Below are 19,015 nucleotides of genomic sequence, written 5' to 3' on the forward strand. Positions count from 1 at the left end.
GCCTGTATCTCCTGCGTCCTCTCTTGTGCTGACTTCTCTAGTGAGAGACTGTCACTGAAGTTTGCTGCGTCAGTCTTCCAGGAAATGTTTTGGCTGAAGCTAAAGTGTCTTTCTAGCCTAACAGAAATGCATTAAATATTATAAGACCAAGTCAAATGTCATTTCTATACCTACTGTTAAACAAAAGATGCATGGCATGAAAAGGCGTGCCTTTGGTATGTAAAATTACATGTTTACTCTAAGATATTCCTACTATGTGCTAAATGTGCTGTCCTTAGAAAGAGCTCTCCTTAGGGAGGAGTTCAGGAAACCTAGCAGTCTTCTTTATGGTTTCTCAGCAGGGGAAGTGGCAGAGCTCAGAGGTTATAGTTACCTGGATCTCTGAGTTCCAAGCCTGGATGTGTGTGTGTGTGTGTGTGTGTGTGTGTGTGTGTGTGTGTGTGTGTGTGTGTGTGTGAGGGGTGCTGTGGTTACATTTCCTGGGGATACATGAACAAACATCTTTTTACCTCAGATATGGAGACCGCAGACCAAAGTACTTCCCCTCAATGTAGTTTAGGACCAGTGAGTTTCTTGGAGCTACTTACAGGAGCATGGTTGACTCAAAGTCAGAAGCCTGCCACAGCATGGGTGACATTCGTGGAATCTGTAGCCCTAGCATCTTTTATACAATTCTAGGCAGCTTCATGGAGCTGTCTCTTTTTCACAAGCGATTGTAACTGCTTATGTAACTTACGGAACAAAAGCATTGTGTATCTTGAGCGTTTTATGTCATTCTTTTATGTCATCCAATCTCATGAGCTTCTGGCATCTGTGGACCTTCTCTTTCCATCTAGGAAGGAATACTTCAACATGGAGGAACTAGCTACACAATAGCTGCTCACATACCAGTTCCTATCCCTTGGGTGTTCCGAGCATTATTCCACAGAGAAGGCCTGTTTGGAAAGCCTCTGTTTTGTAGCTTCCTTGCTAAGACCACAGAAGAGCCTCTTAAAAGTCTTTCCCTTTGACAAATAAGAGAGCTTTGAACCTCATTGTCCTTTGGACTTTGCAACTCAATCTGCTTAATCCAGAAAGCCAGTCTCAACTATGCTTCCTAATTTTGGGACCTTGGTTTTGCTTATGATCCATATTTCAAATATTTTCTTGTCTATGTTAAAAGGATTCCCTATTCATTTCCTGTTTGAGAGTTTTAGACATGCATATAATGTGCTTTGATCAAACCCATTCCTATTCTCTCCCCTCCAATTTCTGCCCTAACCTCCCCACATCCCACTCTCAATTTTATGTGCTCTGAAAACCACTGAGTATGTTCACTGTTGCCTGTACGTGCATGGATACACAGATACAGGACAATTTACCAGTGCATGGCTAACTTCTCAGGGATGAAACTCCTGAAGAAAACGCTCCCTCTCTAGCAGCCATGAAACACCAACAACTAAGACAGGGTAGGGACGTAGGAGCCACCCCTTCCCATCTATGCTCAGATACTGACTGCCTGGATTCTGTGAAGATTTGGGCATGCACAGTCTCTGTGGGTTCATGTGTGCAATGACCCTGTCCTGCCTGAAAAAGACTTTTTCACTATAGTTGTCCACTCCATCTACCTCTTAAAATTTTTATATCTTCTCTTCAAGATGATCCCTCAGCTTTGGGAGAAGGGGTGTATTATAGATGTCCCATCTAGAGGCAAGAGCTCCACAGTCTTATTCTGTCCATACTGAGTGTTGTGGGTCTCTGTATTAATTACTATGTCCTGCAAAAAGAAGTGTTTATGATGAAAGTTGAGAGGTGCACTAATCTACACATATAAAGAAAACAACCCAGGAACAGTTTATTGCTATGTCCATTTAGCACAATAATGGTACTAGGTTCTCCCATTAGGTCTATTGCCTAATAAGTCACGAGTTCCATCTTGTGGAGTGACCTTAAAATCCAACCAAAACATTCATGACACTGTTACATAACTGGATACATCTTGCCAGGCCAGTTGCTTTTGTAGGTTCAAAGCTGGTTGGGATTGTTAATGACTTTCTCCCCTAGAAGCATGTATAGAGCCTCCCAGCTAGCCAGGAAGGATGAAATTTCTAGGTTGGTATCACCGTGAGATACAATGTTACTTTTGGTTTATTTTTCTGGGACTGGATTACTTTTCTCAGAATGACTATTTCCAACTCCATTCACTTACCCGGAAAGTTTACAATTTCATTTTTCTTTACAGCCAACTAATACTCCATTGTGTGCATGAACCACACTTTCATTATCCACTAATAGACTGATGCATATCTGGGTTGTTTCCAATTTCTAGCTGTTCTATTGTGAACAGAGCAGCAATGAACACAGGTGAATAAGTATCTTTGCAGGATATAGAGTCCTTTGGGGATATGCCCAGGAGTGGACTAGCGAGACTATATATCTTACAGTTTGCTTTCTGTTGCTCTGATAAACACTACTGACCAAAGGCAACTTGGGAGGGAAAGAGTTTATTTCAATTTACAATCCCAGTGCATTGCTGAGAGACATCAGGGCAGGAACTCAAGGTAGGAGCCTAGAGTCAGGGACCTAAGCAGAAACGATGGAGGAACACTGGTTACTGGCCTGCTTGATCTGGGTTATGCTTGGTCAACCCTTCACACTGACATTGGACCAATCTACACTCCCACCAACAGTGAGTAAGTGTTCCCCCTTTCCCACACTCACATCTGCATTTGTTAGCATTGCTTTTTGCTTTGCTTTGTTTGTTTGTTTTTAAATTTTGTTTTGTTTTGTTTTGTTTTATGGTCTTAGACATTCTGTTTGTTTGTGTGTGTGTGTGTGTGTGTTTTTTTTTTTTTTTTGAAACAGGATTTCTCTGTTTAGCCTTGGCTCTCCTGCAGCTCACTTTGTAGACCAGGCTGGTCTTGAACTCAGAAATCCGCCTGCCTCTGCCTCCCAAGTTTAAAGGCTGGGATTAAAGGCGAGCGCCACCACTGCCCGGTGGTCTTAGACATTCTGATTGGGTAAGATGAGATCTCAAAGTAGTCTTAATTTGCATTTCTGTGATTGGTAAGGATGCTGAATATTATTTTTTTTCCTTCCCCATTTGTATCTTTTCTTTTACGAACTCTCTGTTTAATTCCATGCTTCAGTTTTAAAATAATAGGGTTGTTTGTTTTCTTGATGGCTAGATTTTTCTTATAGTTTTTTGAATATTCTAGACACACTCTTTGTCAGATGTATAGATAACAAACATACCTTCCAATTCTCTAGGCTGCCTCTTTACTCAAATGATGGTGTCCTTGGCTGTACAGAGCTATTTAGTTTCATGAGGTCCCAACTGTCAGTTGTTTGCCTTAATCCCTGCACTATCATAGTCATGTTCAGAAAGTTTTTCCCTATTCCTATAATTAATTTCAAATGTATTTCCACTTGTTCCTCTAACAAATTTGGGGTGTCAGTTCTTATGTTGAGCTCCTTGATCTACTTAGAATACAATAAGGACCTAATTTCATTATTTTACACACAGCTATCTAAATTTGACCAGCATCATTTATTGAGGATTCAGTCCTTCATCCAATGTGTATTTTTGTCCTATTTGTCAAAAGTCAGGTGGCCATGGGAACATGGGCTTACATTTGGTTCTGAATTTTATTCCATTGATTAAATTTGTTTGTTTTATTATCATGCTGTGTCTATTACTAGGGTAGTAAAATGTAAAAGTAGTGGAACTTCAAATCAGGGAGGGTGAGAATTCCAGCAGTGTTTTTACTGTTCAAGTTTTTTTTTTTTTCTTTTTGGCTATTCCTAGTCTTTTGTGTTTCCATACAAATTGTGAATTTTTTGGTTGCTATTTTTGTAGGGATTATATTGGATCTGTAGCTTGCTTTTGGTAGGTTGATCTATTCAAAGAGTGCCACGGTGCTCTGGTTGAGTCAGTTTATCAGGCAGGGATGCCTAAAAGCTGCTCATGAGGCAAAAAGAATTTCAAGGAAGCTCTCCTCCTGGAGTCTGGCGTTCTCTTAATTCTCCATTCCCGCGTTAGTCTAGTGTATGGATCCACGTGCTCTCTTTCAGTATTTTCCTATTATAAGTGCTTTTAAAAATTGAATTCTGACATGGCTAAAGCCTTCCACCAGTGTTCCAACAGTCCTAGAAATGTCCTTGAGCAAGATCATGGGCTTGGAATTCAGTAAGATTGTAAAAGCTAAGTCACTCCCTTACACAGGAATTTACCATCACTAAGGAAGAAGGAAGTTTCTGACCAAAGGAGAAACCAGAATAGATACTTAGAACTGTAGCAGAGTTACACCCATACACACGTATTTACAATGGCCTAAGGGGAAGGTGGACTATACAAGAGACTAAAATAGGAACTATGGCAAGGGCTGGAATCCCTTGACCCTGGCTTCTAAGATTAGTGAATCTTAGGTGGAGCCCTTGTTGATCCCAGCTGCTATCAATGAATTCTATCCCAGGGGGTTCCTGTTAGACCTTTTGTGTTTGCATTCCTCTGTTTTATGTAAGATTCCGGTTACCTCAATTGTACCTTTCGAATATGTCACCCAACTTCCTTATTGTCCTCTGCATAAAAAGTCTGATGCTCGATTCGAAAATTACACTCAGATTCCACACGATCTCTCCTGTGTGTGTCTGTTTGTCATTCATCCACGCTTTGCCCACCCGCGTTGAGAGACCCATTCCACGCAGACACAGGGACCCAGAGGGTCTGCGGCAAAAGAGGGATGACCTCAGTTGACCCACATTTTGAACAGTTGGTCTTTGGTGGGTAGCACTATCTGGGCAGCCTGTGGAATTTTAGGAGGATTCCTTTGGAGGAAGTATGTGATTGAAGGTGGGCTTTGATAATTTGTAGCAACTCACAATAAAGTGTTTCTTCTATAACTTGTTTTTGATAATGGTATTTTACCATAGCAATAAAAAAAACCCAACTAACACAGATAGGATGACAATATTCACAACATTAATCACACCAATCCAAGTCTTTTCCTTTTCTGAGAACTATTTAACTTCTCTCTTCAGTGTATTTAAGTTTTCGTTGTATAAGCCTTTCAATTCCTTGGTTAGATTAATTCTAAAATTGCATGAATGAGCCTGGCAGTGGTGGTGCACGCCTTTAATCCCAGCACTTGGGAGTCAGAGGCAGGTGGATTTCTGAGTTCGAGGCCAGCCTGGTCTACAGAGTGAGTTCCTGGACAGTCAAGGCTACACAGAGAAACCCTGTCTCAAAAAACCAACTAACCAACCAACCAACCAACCAACCAAAAACAAAACAAAAAAACCAAGATTTCATATGTGTAATTTTTTCCCAATTTCTCTCTTCCCACCTCCTCGTGACCCCCTGTGACCCCCCACCCCCCTCACAAATCTTGTATCTTCTTACTTTGCTGAGTGTGTTTATGTAGTTAGTGTTGTATCAGCTTGTGGAGTTTTCTGGTGGAGTTCTTAGGGTCTTTTATATATGGAATCATATCATCTTTAAAAAAGGATATTTTTACTTCTTCCTTTACTACTTATATCTCTCTTATCTCCTCTTCCTGTCTTATTGTTCTAGCTAAGACTTCAGGATAAGACTTGAAAGAAGTGGAAAGAATGTGCATTCTTGTCTTGCTCCTGATTTTAATGGAAATGCTTTAAATTTTTATCTTTAAAGATGATTTTGGCTGGGGCTTATTGTATATTTGTAAATGTCTTCTATATTCCTAAATTCTCCAGATCTTTATCGTGAAAAGATTTTTTTTTTTTTTTTTTTTTTTTTTTTTTTGCCAAGAGCCTGTTTGCAACTCATGAGATGATACTGTGGCTTCTATTCTTGCGTTTATTATGTGGTGGATCACATTTATTGATTTACATGTGTTGATCTACTTCTGCGTTTCTGGGATGAAGTCTATTTGATCATGATGGATGATCTTTTTGATGTGTTCTTGAATGTGGTTTGAAAGTATTTTATTGAGAATAGTTGCATCTATGTTCATCAGGGAGACTGGCCTGTAATTCTCTTTGTTGTTGGGGCTTTTTCTGTTTTGGTATCAGGATAATACAGGCTTCTTAAAAAATTGGCAGTGTTTTTTTTTTTTTTTCTTCTTCTATTTTATGGACTAATTTGAGAAATACTGTGGTTAGTTCTTCTTTGAAGGTCTTGTAATTCTGTGCTTCTGGATTCATGTTAATTGTAAGATTTTAAATTACTCCTTCTATTTCACTAGTTGTGGGTATGTTTAAATTATCTTTTTAATCTTGATTTAACGTTGGCAGGTCATATATATCTAGGAATCTGTCTATTTCTTTTAGATTTTCCAATTTGGTGGAATTTAAGCTTTAAAGTTATGTTTTGATGAGTATCTGAATTTTCTCAATTTTTTTTTTATAACTTTCCCCTTTGATCACATATTTTATCAATTTGAGTCTTCTTTCCCCTTTCTTTTGATTAGCCTGAATAATGATTTATCTATCTTGTTCATCTTTTTTTGTTTCTTTCTTTTAAAATTTTGTATCATTTAAATGCATTTTTTTTCTTAGTTAGGGTTTTATTGCTGTGAACAGACACCATGACCAAGGCAACTCCCCCTTTTTTTTAATTGGATATTTTCTTTATTTACATTTCAAATGTTTTCCCCATTCCAGATCTCCCCTTTGGAAATCCCCCATCTCATCCCCCCTCCTCCTGCCTCTATGAGGGTGTTCCCCCACTCAGCCATCCCCATCTTCCTGCCCTGGCATTCCCCTACACTGGGGCATCAAACACCCTTAGGCCTAAGGGCTGCTCTTCCCAATGATGTGCAACAAGGCCATCCTCTGCCACATATGCAGCCAGCGCCATGGGTCTCTCCATGTGTATTCTTTGGTTGGTGGTCCAGTTCCCAGGAGCTCTGGGGTCTGGCCTGTTGACACTGTTGCTCTCTCCATGGGGCTGCAAACCCCCTCAGCTACTTTAGTCCCTTCTCTAACTCCCCCATTGGGGACCCCTGAGCTCAGTCCAATAGTTGGCTGCGAGGATCCGCCTCTGTATTTTCAGGCTCTGGCAGAGCCTCTCAGGAGATAGCCATATCAGGCTTCCAGCAGCAAGCACTTTCCAGCATCCACAATAGTTTTGGGTCTGGTGGCTGTATATGGGATGGATCCCCAGGTGGGGCAGTCTCTGAATGGCCTTTCCTTCAGTCTCTGCTCCACACTTTGTCTCCATGTTTCCTCTTGTGAGTATTTTGTTCACTCTTCTAAGAAGCACTGAAGCATCCACATTTTGGTCTTCCTTCTTCTTAGGCTTCATGGTCTGTGAATTGAATCTTTGGTATTCTGAACTTTTGGGCTAATATCCTCTTATCAGTGAGTGCATACTGGGTGTGTTCTTTTGTGACTGAGTTACCTCACTCAGGATGATATTTTAAAGTTCCATCCATTTGCCAGTGAATTTCATGAAGTCATTGTTTTTTTAAATATTTTAATTAGGTATTTTCCTTATTTACATTTCCAATGCTATCCCCAAAGTCCCCCATACCCTCCCCCCTACTCCTCTACCCACCCACTCATTTAAATGCATTTTATACATCAAACATACTAATAATATTGAGTATTTTGAGAATCAAATAATACATAAAAATTTGTTCAACTTTTATATTCATATCTTTTCAACCCTAAAAATATCATTAATGAATATTTAATACTATACATAACTGAGGATCCTATATCTAATGTTGAATACTAAATTGTTTCAAAACATACAAAATATTCTTTGGGGATTAAGCATAGTAAAATTGCATGAAATATTAAAAATGAATTATGAAGAAATATATTCAAAAGTCCTTATATGATACCACCTGTCATAGCGAGAGAGTATTTAAAATGCACTATATATCTATGTACATTGTTTCTAGGAGAGAAATTATTTTATCAGTAAGTGTATTTTAAAATTTTCAAAATAGCAAAACCTCTTTAAGTTAAACATTAAGAAAATGTCAATTTCAAGCACAGCAAGAAAAATTATCATAATATTTCCATGATGTTTGTAGAACATGACTTTAATATTTTCAAGTGTCAATATTTACCAAAAGAATTTTATGAGGAATGGATTGCCATCCCACAGTCACATCTCTGACACATAATTGTTCCTGTCTGAAAGAATTTCAGGGATGGAAATGGAGAGGCGCCTGAGGAAAAGAAGGTCCAGCGACAGACACAAAGTGGGATCCAGGTCAAGGGGTGGTTCCAAGGCCTGATACTATTACTGAGGCTATGGAGTACTCACAAAAAGGGATTTATCATGACTGCCCTCTAAAAGACCCAACAAGCAGCTGAAAGAATCAGATGCAGATATTTGCACCCAACCAATGGACAGAAGCAGCTGATCCCTGTTGTTGAATTAGGGAAGGCTGAAAGAAGTTGAGAAGGGTGATCATGTTGGAGGACCAGCAGTCTCAATTAATCTGGACCCCTGAGATCTTTCAAACACTGGACCACCAAACAAACAGCATATACCAGCTGATATGAGGCCCCCAACACACATACAGTAGAGGACTTCCTGGTCTGTGTTCATTCAGAGATGATGCACCTAACCCTCAAGAGACTGGAGGTCTCAGGGAGTTTAGAGGTCAGGTGGAATGGGGGACTCTACGTGGAGACAGGGTGGGGTGGGGAGGAGGTTTGAAATGTGGATCAGTCAAAGGGTAGATGGGGAGGGCGGGAAATGGAATATCAAGTGTAAAAAATAAATTAAAAATTAAATTAAAAAGAAAAAAAGAAATATTTCTTTGTTATGTCTCCATTTTCATTTCTGATTTTATTAATTTGGATACTGTCTCTGTGTCCTTTGGTTAGTCTGTCTAAGGGCTTATCCGTCTTGTTGATTTTCTCAAAGAGAAACCAGGATTTTCTCAAAGAGATCCTGGTTTTGTTGATTCTTTGTATAATTCTTTTTGTTTCTATTTGGTTGATTTCAGCCCCAAGTTTGATTATTTCCTGCCATCTACTCTTCTTGGATGTATTTGCTTCCTTTTGTTTTAGAGCTTTCAGCTGTGCTGTCAAGCTCCTAGTGTAAGTTCTCTCCAAGTTCTTATTGGAGACACTTAGAACTATGAGTTTTCCTCTTACTACTGCTTTCATTGTGTCCCATAAGTTTTGGTATGATGTGTCTTCATTTTCATTAAATTCTAAAAAGCCTTTAATTTCTTTCTTTATTTCTTCCTTTCCCAAGTTATCATTGAGTAGAGTGTTGTTCAGCTTCCATGTGTATGTATGCTTTCTGTTGTTTTTGTTGGTATTTAAGATCAGCCTTAGTCCATGATGACCTGATAGGGCTCATGGGATTAGTCCAATATTCTTGTATCTGTTAAGGCCTGTTTTGTGACCAATTATATGGTCAATTTTGGAGAAGGTACCATGAGGTGCTGAGAAGGTATATTACTTTGCTTTAGGATAAAATGTTCTATCAATATCTGTTAGATCCATTTGGTTCATAACTTCTGTTAGTTTCACTGTGTCTCTGTTTAGTTTCCGTTTTCAGGATCTGTCCATTGCTGAGAGTGGGGTGTTGAAGTCTCCCACTATTATTGTGTGGGATGTGATGTGTGCTTTGAGCTTTAGTAAAATTTCTTTTATGAATGTGGGTGTCCTTGCATTTGTAGCAAAGATGTTCATAATTGAGAGTTCATCTTGGTAGATTTTTCCTTTGACCAATATGAAGTGTCCTTCCTTATCTTTTTTGATAACTTTTGGTTGAAAGTTGATTTTATTCAATATTAGAATGGCTACTCCAGCTTGTTTTTTGGGACCATTTGCTTGCAAATGTTGGGTCCTGTTTATGTATCCAGTCTGTTAGTCTAATGTCTTTTTTGGGGGAATTGAGCCCATTGATGTTAAGAGATACTAATGAAAAGTGATTGTTACTTCCTGTTATTTTGGTTGTTAGGGGTGGAATTATGTTTGTGTGGCTATCTTCTTTAGGGTTTGTTGACAGATTCATTTCTTGCTTTATCTAGGGTGTAGTTTTTCTCCTTGTGTTGGTGTTTTCCATCTATTATCCTTTGTAGGGCTAGATTTATGGAAAGATACTGTGCAAATTTGGTTTTGTCATGGAATATTTTGGTTTCTCTGTCTATGGTAATTGTGTGTTTTGTTGGGTATAGTAGCCTGGACTGGCATTTGTGTTTTTTTAGGGTCTATATGACATCTGCCTAGGATCTTCTAGCTTTCATAGTCTCTGGTGAGATGTCTGGTGTAATTCTGATAGGTCTACTTTTATATATTACTTGACCTTTTCCCCTAACTGATTTCAATATTCTTTCTTTGTTTAATGCATTTGGTGTTTTGGTTAGTATGTGACAGGAGAAATTTCTTTTCTGGCCCAATCTATTTGGAGTTCTATAGGCTTCTTGTATGTTCATGGGCATCTCTTTAGGTTAAGGAAGTTTTCTTCTATAATTTTGTTGAAGATATTTACTGGCCCTTTAAGTTGAGAATCTTTACTCTCTTCTATACCTATTATCCTTAGGTTTGGTCTTCTCATTGTGTCCTGGATTTCCCAGATATTTTGGGTTAGGAGATTTTTGCTTTTTGCATTTTCTTTGACTGTTGTGTCAATATTATCTATGGTATCTTCTGAACCTGAGATTCTCTCTTCTATCTCTTGTATTCTGTTGGTGATGCTTGCATCTATGACTTCTTATCTCTTTCATAGGTTTTCTAACTCCAGGGTTGTCTCCCTTTGTGATTTCTTTATTGTTTCTATTTCTGGTTTTAGATCTTGGATGGTTTTGTTCATTTCTTTTGCCTGTTTGATTGTGTTTTCCTGTAATTCTTTAAGGGATTTTTGTGTTTCCACTTTAAGGGCTTCTAGCTGTTTACCTGTGTTCTCCTGTATGTCTTTAAGGAAGTTATTTAGGTCCTTCTTAAAGTCCTCTACCACTATCATGAAAAGTGATTTTAGATCCAAATCAGGCTTTTCTGGTGTGGTGGTGTACTCAGGACTTGCTATGGTGGGAGAATTGGGTTCTGACGATGCCAAGTAACCTTGGTTTCTGTTGCTTATATTCTTAAGCTTGCCTCCCACCATCTCTTGTTCTACCTGTCCTCAGCATATCTGACTGGAGCCTGTCCTTCTTGTGATCCTGGTTCTGTCAGAACTACTCAGAGTTCAGCTGTCTCTGTGATCCTAGGATTCTGTGATCCTGTGATCCTGAGATCCTGGGTGTGTCCGAGCTCCTTGGAGTCAAGCTGCCTCTGGTACCCTGAGATCCTGGTGTGACTAAGCTTTGGGGAACCTGTGATCCTGTGGTCCTGGGTGTATTAGAACGTCTGGGAGTGGATCTTCCTCTGGGTGTTATGGAAATGGCTGTGGAGTTTACGCCCAAGTTCTGCTCAGGGCACTGGCCCAGACAGGAAGGAACCCATCCACTCGTCAGGTGGAGTTCCTGGGAGCCCGGGTCTCGCTGGTTCCAGTTATTTCCGGTGTTGGAACAGATGTTGTGTCCTCCTCACTTCTGATCCTCTGATCCTCTCTTGTTAATCTTTTTAAAGAACCAATTCTTCATCACATTCATTCACTGAAATCATTTAAAATTTTTCTATTTTATTAATTTCAGCTCTGATTTTGCTGATCTCTTCTTATGTTTTCTTTTGTATGTTACTTGATTTGCTTTTCTGAGTCTTTCAGGTATATTATTTAGGTCTATACTGAGACCTTTCTTGTTTTTCAATGTTGGCACTTAGAGATATAAACTCTTCTTTTAGGATTCCCTTCATTGTATTCTACAGATGTGTTGTGTTTTGTTTTCATTTTCATTTAACTCTAGGATTTTAAAAACCCTTGACCCAATAGCAGTCAGAGCTGAAATGAGTTCATGAACAGAATGGTCCTGTCCAGAAGACACTGCCACTGTTTCAAAAAGCTCTATTCTTATGAAGAGACTAATACTATTGTTGTAGGGACAGATTTGTTACTTTGGGACTGGGTGCTTTATAAAAGGACAAGTTCATCTCCCAATTTCCCCTTCCTTGCTCTCTCTCTCCCCCCTCTCTGTCTCTCTGTCTCTGTTTCTGTCTCTCTGTCTCTCTGTCTGTCTGTCTCTGTCTCTCTCTCTTTCATTATTGTTCTTTTCCCGTGGGGTTATACAGCAATAAGACCCTACCAAATGGTACTTTGATCTTAGATTTCTCACTTTTCAGAACTGTGACAAATAAATTCTTGTTCATTATAGATGACTCAAATTAGAGTATTGTATTATTATAGCACAAAATGTATGAAGACATCCAATTTGGAGTAGTTTCTTACTATTTCCCAAATCTATTAGATATTTCTCTTCTCAATTACTTTGTCTGTTCAGACCTTGATGTCTGAATTCCTAGTTCTATTCTGGCTGATGAATGCTGTTGTAAGGTGAAATACAGTTGAGTCCTCATTTGGAAATTACTTTTCTCTTGAGTTTGCTGTTCTTTATTTTCACCACAAGTAATTTTTTGGTAGATATACATTTTAAGATATATATATATTAGGCATGTGTAGACTGTTTTAAAACCTTTGGACATTTTTACATATGATGAATAATCACTTAATATCTTGCCCAAGGCAGATAGCTAAGTTGTATCAAGAGCAAGATTTGGAGTTTGTTTTCTCCTATAATTCTAGTGCATTTAAGAGATGTCTGTTATGGAAATCTGGAGCAAAGCTCATTATCTAGATTATACAATTGTAACTGCAGCTAATTTGTTTTATCTCTACCTCTGGCCACTGCTCTTCCACTGCATGTCAGGAGATTTTGAAGCAAACACACCAGTCTGTACTTAATAAAAGATGCTCATTTTAAAAGGCACAGTGAAAGGATCACTCCTAAACACAATTATATTTCTGAGTGTCATTAAGACATTCAATTTGTGTAATAATTTTCTAAAGTGTCTTATAAATTTTGTTATGAACTGCTTATTTCTTTGAAGCAGAATACAAATGAGGTTTTATAGAGTATGTAATTGGTTTCAAGTTTCTTTTAATATAATTACCTTCCCCTTCTTTTTGTATGTGTTCATGCATACACAAGTGCATGCATGTGCATGTAAGTCAGAGGAAGGTCAGAGGAGATACTGGGTTTCTTGGTCTATTACTCTACCTTATTCCGTTGAGACTAGCTCCCTCTTGAAGCTGGGGCTCATGTTTTTTTGGTTAACTTGAAAGTGTACAAGCCCCATAAGTCCTCCAGCCTCCATCCACAGTATCACAGGAATTGCAGGGATGGGCAGCCATGCCTGGCCTTTTTGTGGGTATTGGGATTTGGACTTAGCTCCTCATGCTTGGGTGGTAAGTGATTCACTCACTGAACTTCTTCCTCAGCCTTTCTTCTTCTCCAAATAGAAACGTATTGGATTTTTCTGTTCCATTGAAATTTGAGTATCCCCTCCACCCCTACCCCACCAGGTTGGGTTGTATGTCACTGGGTCTGTTTAGCATGATCCTCTGGTATTGTATCTGGTGCAACCTGTTGATTTGATTAGATTTGGCTGTGATTTCTGTTCCGTTGATGATTCTTCTGTGGTCACTTTAGAAGCAGTGACAATTAGGAAGGCATTGTCTGTGAGGATGGCCCTCTGAGATCACTGTGTAAATGTACATAGTCGTTAAGGCATTGCTGCAAGAAGTGTCGATTGAGCATCTTAGAAGTGAACACCCCAGGCTTTCTCCTGCACATGAGGAATGAAATCTCATTTTCAAACAAGACAAAGTTTCTGATGCTCTACATTAGGGGTTGGAACGTCATTTTAATCTGATGTTTTTCTTTTCTAATTTATCAGCTCCAATAATTCTAGGAAGAGACACTCCTCATATTGCATAGGCTAGTTCTTCCTCTTTATACAGGACTGCAGGACAGTAAGTCTATTTCCTATCACTCTCCTGCACTTACTTTTTTTTTTATTACGTATTTTCCTCAATTACATTTCCAATGCTATCCCAAAAGTCCCCCATACCCCTCCCCCACTTCCCTACCCACCCATTCCCATTCTTTTGGCCCTGGCATTCCCCTGTATTGGGGCAAATAAAGTTTGCAAGTCCAATGGGCCTCTCTTTCCAGTGATGGCCGACTAGGCCATCTTTCGATACATATGCAGCTAGAGACAAGAGCTCCGGGGTACTGGTTAGTTCATCATGTTGTTCCAACTATAGGGTTGCAGATCCCTTTAGCTCCTTGGGTACTTTCTCTAGCTTCTCCATTGGGAGCCCTGTGATCCATCCAATAGCTGACAGTGAGCATCCACTTCTGTGTTTGTTTGGCCCCGGCATAGTTTCACAAGAGAGAGCTATATCTGGGTCCTTTCAGCAAAATCTTGCTAGTTTATGCAATGGTGTCAGCGTTTGGAAGCTGATTATGTGATGGATCCCTGGATATGGCAGTCTCTAGATGGTCCATCCTTTCATCACAGCTCCAAACTTTGTCTCTGTAACTCCTTCCCTGGGTGTTTTGTTCCCACTTGTAAGAAGGGGCACAGTGTCCACACTTTGGTCTTCGTTCTTCTTGAGTTTCATGCGTTTAGCAAATTGTATCTTATATCTTGGGTATCCTAAGTTTTGGGCTAATATCCACTTATCAGTGAATACATATTGTGTGAGTTCCTTTGTGATTATGTTACCTCACTCAAGATGATGCCCTCCAGGTCCATCCATTTGCCTAGGAATTTCATAAATTCATTCTTTTTAATAGCTGAGTAGTACTCCATTGTGTAAATGTACCATATTTTCTGTATCCATTCCTCTGTTGAGGGGCATCTGGGTTCTTTCCAGCTTCTGGCTATTATAAATAAGGCTGCTATGAACATAGTGGAGCATGTGTCCTTCTTACCGATTGGGACATCTTCTGGATATATGCCCAGGAGAGGTATTGATGGTAGAGGACATCAAGAAGGACTTTAATAACTGCACTTACTTTTTAAAAGTATCATTAAGGTTTCATGAATTTAAACATACCTAAGATATTTTAATTCACTCTTTTTATTATTGTTCAAATTGCCATAACTTAGGCTAGTACAAACTTTCTCACATTTTTTAGTCCATTTGATGTGATCCTAACAGTCCTTCATATATGTATATATATGTATATGTATATATATATATATATATATTTAGTGACACACACACACACACATATAGAGTTAGAAGATTAGATGATGTTAAAAATATCCAAAGTAAAATCTTCAAAGGAAAAAATACTAAAAGGAAAGTGTATGTTCGTGTATTCTTAGAACTAGTATATTGGCTGGTAGGAGTATGCAGAAGAGCAAGCACACCTGCACTGCTGAAGACTAGGAATGAATCAACAAAAGCATGCTGTCTGCTGATGTGCCCACACCCCTTCCTCTACACTCTTGCCTCCTTAGAGAAGACTGAAGGATCTCACAGCTCTCCAACTCACTCAGCCTAGGGTATCTGGTTGTGACCATTGGTCTTTTACTTGGTGAGATATCCCAGGCTCATTTTTTTTTTCTAATTCCTACCCTAGACTTGAAGTTACCATTTTTACAAGTATTTGTAAACACTTTTAGAAAAAACTATATGTAACAAAGATCTATTTCTGGAGTTTCTTAGTCTTGCTAGCAGACAAAGCTGTCAGGAAGGTTCTGGGGTTTTTTTGTTTTTGTTTGTTTTTATCAGGGTGAAATGCATTATGAGTCATGTTGGTACTCCTAATTCAAATTCTGGATTCTCATTTCACTTTGCTATTTTTACATCTGTATATATTTCCATGCTGGAAATTATGATTCTTAAGTATAACCACATTCTTGCTCAATGGCTTTATCTCATGGTGACAGTACTCAAATAATAAAACCAACAGCAATTCTTACATCATTATTACCTAACACAGTTGTTGATATTGGTAATACTTTTAATAGTTGGGGCATATCCTATTGGGAATATATAGTCAAGAATTCTACTGTAAAGTAACCCATCACAGTTCCTTTCTATGGTTAAAGCTGAGTCAGGAACATTACGTTCTTTTACTTGCTTCTGACTTTAAAAAAAATTCCTTTATTTTGGTTTTTTAAAAAAGTACATAAATATTTTCAATTGTAATATTTAAAAAAGATAAGATTCCTATTCCATCCTCTTCAATCTACTCTACAACCTAAGAAATCCATATATCAACAGATAAAATTTCCTTTAATCAGTAGAACAGTTAGATATTTCATTTGGCCTCAGGACACCACCAGTAAATTAATTGGATGCTAAGGGCATTAAGAAGTTTGGGGATCTGTGTAGAATAAAGAAGGGTCCCACATTTCTTTTTCCAGCTGCATAGTGCCCCTTTGGGTGGACACACTATAATTAATTCCACCAGGTCTCTGTTGATAGGCTTCTGGGTTATTTCCAGCATTTCACTCTTTCAGATAGTGCTGAAATGAACAGCCTGGCCCATATGCCTTTTTGTTTCTTTGCCAGTGTTTCTGTGGAAGAGATTCCTAGAAGTGTGATGGCTGGGTCAAAGGGTAAATACGTATGACGTTTTGCTTGAAACTGCCAAATTCCCCTTCACAGGGGTTGAAGCATCTTGCATTCTCATTGTCAAAATGTGAGCATGTTTATTCCCCGCCGTCTGGCCTGCTGAGCATGATGTCAGAGCTTTGGACTTTTGCCAACAAGATAGGTGAGAAAATGATATTTCACTGTAGCTTTAATTTGCATTTCCCTTATTACAAAAAAGTTGAGTCATTTGTCTTTTCCTTCTGTAAATTGTGCCTTTGTTTGTCTAAAGAAACAGTACTCTTGTGTTTTTCTTTTCCACATTTAGACTTTCATTTTAAAAAAATTACATTTTTTTCCTGATTTGTAATTAGTCTCTTTAGTTGGGCATTATGGTGTTGTTTCTTTTCTCTGTGAAAATTCTCTCATGTTACTGACTTAAAAACTGAGTCACAGGAAGGTTTCTTGATTTGGTGAACTCATGTTCCCATCCTCTTCTGACTGCTATACTGGAGTCTAGGGAGTTGGGAAGGCAATGTAAGAAAATCATGCCAAATTTGGGGAGCTAGACACATCCCAGTTCCCTTGAATGGTCAAGGCCTAAATTATTTTTGTGGGTTTTCCTTTTGACATGACTCGGTTTTCTTTTCTATCTGGCTTCATGTTTTGACTTTTAGAAAGTATTTGTTCCCATTTATAAATATGGACTTAAAATAGCCCCAACATATGTAGGTGCTTTTAATTTTTCATTTATTTATTTAATGTGTGTTGCATGTGTGTGAGTTCGAACACACACACACACACACACACACACACACACACACACCAGTACTCATGTGGAGGTCAGAGAATAACTTGCAGAAAACAATTCTCTTCCTCCACTATGTAGGCTCTGGGGATTGAAATTGGGCTGTCATCTCAGTGGCAAGTGCTTTTATCCGCTGAGTCATCTTTCTAGCCTAGTTGTTTTTACTTCATCCAATCAAAGTTAGAGAAGCACTTGATTAATAAAACAAAGAAAACATACAGGAAAAAGTAGAGGTGGGGTAGGAATGCTAGAAGCTGATTCATGTGAATATTTTGTTCATCATTGGCAGTCTGTGGGTATGGGCTCACATGTGATGTCATGATGGTAGGTAGCATGTTTTATCTCTCCAAAGCCATGATGTCTTCATGAGCATGGATGGTATAGTGCAAGAGGAAACTTTGAGCAAGGTCAAGTCATTTGTCTGTTGTAATGCCAGAAGGAACTAGCATTGACTCCAATTACTCTGAATGCAACCTCTCTCTTCCTGGAATTATTTTCTTGGTACTGTTTGGATTAGGAAGAGATGTACAGAGTCAACTAACCTGGACCCTTGGGGGCTCTCTCAGATTGAACCACCAACCAAAGAGCATACATGGGCTGGACCTAGGCCTCCTGCCCATATGTAGCAGATGTACAGCTCAGTCTTCATGAAGGTGGAAACAAACAGCTGGAGTGGGGCTATCCCAAAGCTGTTGCCTGTCTGTGAGATATGTTTTACTAGTTGGGCTGCCTTGCCTGTCCTCAGTGGGAAAGGATGTGCCTAGACTCGCAGAGACCTGATGTGCCAAGGTGGGGAGATACTGGGGTGGCACCCCCTCAGTGGAGAACAGGAGGAGGGGTGGGGGAAGAATTGTGCTAGGGGATCACCTGGAAGAGGGGCCACTGAGTAGGATGTAAAGTGAATAAATACAAAAAAGAAAAAAGAAAAAGAAAAAAGAGCTGTATTTCATTGTCATTTGAATTTTGTTAGTAAAACGTTTTCAGAAAGTTGTTTTCTATATTGTTACAGATATCTACCTGGTATCCTTGACTTTGTCTCTCAGTATTCAAAATCTGCAGTTTCTTTCTATCTGGTTTGTATGGAATGCACTAATACACAACAATGATAATTATGGACCTCAGTGGAGCTATTTCACAGAGACAGGAGAGTGGAGTAAAGAATTGAATGGACTTGTGGTACAGATTCAGAAGAATCTTGAAGAATTTCCTCCTCCTCCTCCCATCAAAAATAAGTTTGGAACTTTGAAGCTTGGAAATAAATATCAGGTCTGCATTTTAAGCAAGTTGGATGTCCATCTTACCAAAAGGACACTTGCTCAACTATGTTCACAGCAGCCTTATTTATAATAGCCAGAAGCTGGAAACAACCTAGATGTCCCTCAACTGAAGAACAGATAATAAAATGTGGTTCATTTACAGAGTGGTGTATGTATTACTCAGCTGTTAAAAATATGACATAATGAAATTTGCAGGCAAATGGATAGAACTAGAAAAAATTACCCTGAGTTGTGTAACTCAGACCTAGAAAGACAAATATGGTATGTATTTACATAAAGAATAATAAAGTTACAGTCCATAGACCCAGAGAGGTTAGGTAAAGAGAAGGGGCTCAAGAGAGACACATAGATCTCTCTGGGGAGGGGAAATAGAATAGATTTTTATGGGTAGATCGTGGGTGGGTGTGAATGAGAGTTGCAGGGATCTGGCATGTATGTGTTGTCAGGGAGGAATGGAGAGAGTGTGAGGAGAGATAGTTAGAATTGGGGGCTATTTGGGGTTGT

At 39.0% G+C, this 19,015-nt stretch overlaps 1 long non-coding RNA gene across 1 annotated transcript in view; it reads left to right on the top strand.

Moving 5' to 3' along the window:
• Nucleotides 1–18,623, top strand: part of LOC110293678 (uncharacterized) — a 125,974-nt gene extending 107,351 nt beyond the window's left edge. Inside the window, exons 2-3 of the long non-coding RNA XR_002377835.2 lie at nucleotides 16,406–16,610; nucleotides 18,244–18,623. This is a non-coding gene — a long non-coding RNA (uncharacterized LOC110293678). The remainder of the gene's footprint in view (nucleotides 1–16,405; nucleotides 16,611–18,243) is intronic.
• The last annotated feature ends 392 nt before the right edge of the window (nucleotides 18,624–19,015 follow it).

Source organism: Mus caroli, unplaced genomic scaffold (genome assembly GCF_978045245.1).
Source record: "Mus caroli unplaced genomic scaffold, Mus_caroli_1 scaffold_6, whole genome shotgun sequence".
In the NCBI taxonomy this organism is placed as follows: domain Eukaryota; kingdom Metazoa; phylum Chordata; class Mammalia; order Rodentia; family Muridae; genus Mus; species Mus caroli.